The sequence below is a fragment of the Triticum aestivum genome, chromosome 1A (assembly GCF_018294505.1).
Source record: "Triticum aestivum cultivar Chinese Spring chromosome 1A, IWGSC CS RefSeq v2.1, whole genome shotgun sequence".
NCBI classification, from domain to species: Eukaryota; Viridiplantae; Streptophyta; class Magnoliopsida; order Poales; family Poaceae; genus Triticum; species Triticum aestivum.
Genome location: NC_057794.1, coordinates 68,028,893 through 68,032,519, shown reverse-complemented (window position 1 = coordinate 68,032,519; position 3,627 = coordinate 68,028,893). Strand labels below are relative to the sequence as shown.

Below are 3,627 nucleotides of genomic sequence, written 5' to 3'. Positions count from 1 at the left end.
GGTGACGGCGACCTTGGGACAAGACCCGACACGAGCGCAGGTGTACTCAAGGTCGAACCTAACCACCTTGTACTTCTCCTCAGCAAGCAACAACTCCATGATGTGGATGGAGTGCTCCACCCAAACCAGGTTGTTGGTGTACACCACCAAGAGCTCCGTAAATCTTCTGTGGGTGTCCACCACGACATGCATGGTGAAATCCTGCTCGTCATCGGCAGCCGCTCGGAGCGCCATTGGAGCCACACAGTATACCCTCTAAAAAATTGTTGTGGTGGGTGTGCTTCTTGCAATAGTGAAACGCGATCGAAAGGTTGAAGAGACACAGAGGTTAAATGACCGTTGTAATAAATGGGGGCCGTGGTGTGGGAGACGGGCATGTTGCAACAACGCCTACGGTGAAGGAGACTAGTGCATGGGGATGCCGACAGTGGGGCCAACGGCAGTGCGCCATGATGGTGAGGAGAATGGAACATGAGGTGGTGAAGAGAATGGAGTGTGACGGCAAAAATGACGGCGAGCGCATGGTGGCTGCGAGGTTCCTTTGTGGCAGCGGCATGCGCGTGGGTCGGGATAGGGCATATTGGCAAGATGCAAATTAAATTCCAAAAAGGAACGACCAAATCAGCTAAGTGGTTGTTTATTTGTTTAAATGGCGTGCATTGCAAAGAGACCACCACAAGTGTTAGCTGTGGCGGCCGGCCATCACATTTGTCTTTTTTTTTTCTTTTTTTTAGTAATTTTAGTGTTTTGCACTTCTCTACGTCATTGCCACTTCAAACTTATTCTATGTTGACTAAACACCATTATAAGTGTCATGCTCAAATTTGGCCACTTTTTGAGTTGGTTTGGTATTTTTGAAGCCTTGATTGATTTTTCGGTCACGAAAAAGGCAACTCACATTTCCGATCAACATAATGTGCAAATGAGCTCAGAAAGGGATAAAACTTGACATGGTGTGTTCATAGGATCCCTATAGGTTGTGGTAAAATTTGAGAGCGTTACGGCAAAACTTGATGCATTTCGTGTACAAACTGAACACTCTCCGACGAAGTATCAGAGTTTTGAATGGAAACCACCACCTTCCATAGACAACTCAATTTTTCTACGTCATTTCAACTTCAAACTTTTTTCTATGTTTAATACACACCATTGGAAGTGGCATTCTCAAATTTGAACACTTTTGAGTTGGTTTGGTATTTTCGAATCATTAATTGATTTTTTGGCCACGCAAAAGGACATAACACATTTCCATTCAACATAACATGCAAATGAGCTCGAAAAGCAATGTAACTTGGCATGCTGTCTTCATAGGACATATAGGTTGTGGTGAAAATTTGAAAGCATTATGACAAAAACTTGATGCACTTCATGTACAAACTGACCACTCTCCGGTGAAGTATCAGGGTTTTTAACGGAAACCACCTCCTTCCACAGTCAATTCAATTTTTCTACATCATTTCAACTTAAAACTTTTTCCGTGTTTAATACACACTATTGGAAGTGCCATGCTCAAATTTGACCATTTTGTTTAGTTGGTTTGCTATTTTCAATACATTAATTGATTCTCCGCACACGAAAAAGGGCAGAACGCATTTCTATTCAACATAACGAGCAAATGAGCCCGGTAAGGGATGAACTTTGGCATGATATCTTCATAGGACCCTTGTAGGTTCTATAGAAATTTAAGAGTGTTACAGAAAAAACTTGATGCACTTCGTGTACAAACTTAACACTCGCTGGCGAAGTATCGTGGTTTCGAACAGAAGCCGCCGCCTTCCCTAGACAAATCATCTATTCTACATGCTTTTAACTTAATTTTTTCTATGTTTAATACACACAATTGGAAGCAGCATGCTCCAATTTGAGAACTATTTCGGGTTTGAGTGAATATGATTTTTACGTCTACAATCTAGAGATGGTGGTGTCTGTCTTGGTGTGATTTGGAGATGTTGACGTTTTACATCTATGATCATGGTGGTGGGTTTGCATGGTGACACAATCTGGGTGTGACGTGCGTTATATTTATCACGAGGTGCAAAAGAATAATTAAAAAGGGAATGCAACACGAGGACTTCACAGAAGATCACCCATCCTAGTATTACTCTCTCCCAAGCATGCTTAAATCTGGAGTTCTCATGAGATCCGATGCTTTAGTGTTGGTATGATCGCATCCGACATGTTACTTCCATCTTCGTCCCTTATGCTTGCTACTCTCAGGTCCATTACAAAGTCGATTGTATATTCTTACTACCATTACAACTGTTGCCTAATAATGGATAATGTCATATACTACATACTCTCATGCTCAACTACGGAGATTAGTTTACCACGGTTTCCACCCCTCCCTCTATACCGCAGCAACACGTATTTTCCACCGCTTTGAGAACGCACTTTTCGTGCCACAACGCTGCCCCTAGACGCGTGAGTGATGAGCAGCGAGCTAAAACATATCACAAACGTCAAAAATAAGATAATGGGGTTAATATATATCATGCACGTACGTTATGTTTGTCACGATGTGCAAAAGAATAATTAAAAAGAGATTGGAACAGTTGCCTCCTTGATGCCCTTCGATTACGCGGCGGTGACGATGTTGTGTTGTAGCCTTGGCTGCACATCATTTGTTGCCATTCAACTGTGTCAATGGCCTCAAAGCACCAGGGTTGGTCTTGGTTGATTGGTGCTTTTAGTCTACAACGGTGGTTTTCTCGTGCAGCCTACCGGCGGTGAGGACAATGGAGGAGGATGATCCTCTATTTCTTTCTTCTTTTGGGTGCTCTCGGCGCAAGTTTTCTCTTAGTTGTGATTATTTTTTCTACTCTCCCGATATTCTCCACTCATCTTAATGTAATGCAAAGAACGCTACTAACTTTTGTTTTAGAAAAAAATAACTAAAAGAAATAAAACGTTTTCGTTTCTTCTGAAAAGGTAGATAGTACCCCTGACCTCAAGTGATGCAAACAACCATATATTGATTATTTAATGATGTCAAGCGAAACTGAACTAAAAATTGGCCCACTTCAAATTACACAACCCACTACAATAGACATGTAACAAGTCTCAAATTTTCTCATCGGAATTAGCTTACATGATAATGCATGTTGAGTTGACTTGTTTCATTGAACACAGCTAGTTGACCTTTCTTGTTTCTCTCATTAGAAAGATCATTTGAATGTGTGCAACATTTATGTGACCAGGATTCACGACCCAGACCAGCTGACCATGTGATTGTGACCCACATAGTACTACAATTAACCAGTGCTAGCAGATGTCAAAGCTGAAATAACACAAGTATTCATTTTTTGTATGATGAATTGTGATAATGAAGATTTTTCATTGAACTTGACTATTATTCCACTTGTTTCAATATTATCTGGTATCTTTATTGATATTTCTCCATCTGTGTATTCTATTTTATCATCACTTTTATTGATGGAAAATAAAGACAATTATAATACCACTTGGTTAGAGTCTCTTTCCTGTCAAAATAAATAAATACATCTGTATTTTTTTTCTCTTGGTCTTGCAGCATGAACATGCAAGTAATTAACTCTTCCCGATCTTCCGTAATCAACAGTTTAAAATCTTTCCCTCTGATGGCGTGCATCACTAGATAGTGTCAGACGT

The 3,627-nt window shown here is 40.7% G+C and overlaps 1 pseudogene; it reads right to left on the bottom strand.

The window, feature by feature from the left end:
• Window positions 1–2,054: 2,054 nt before the first annotated feature.
• Window positions 2,055–2,173, bottom strand: LOC123071745 (uncharacterized; annotated as a pseudogene).
• Window positions 2,174–3,627: the final 1,454 nt, after the last annotated feature.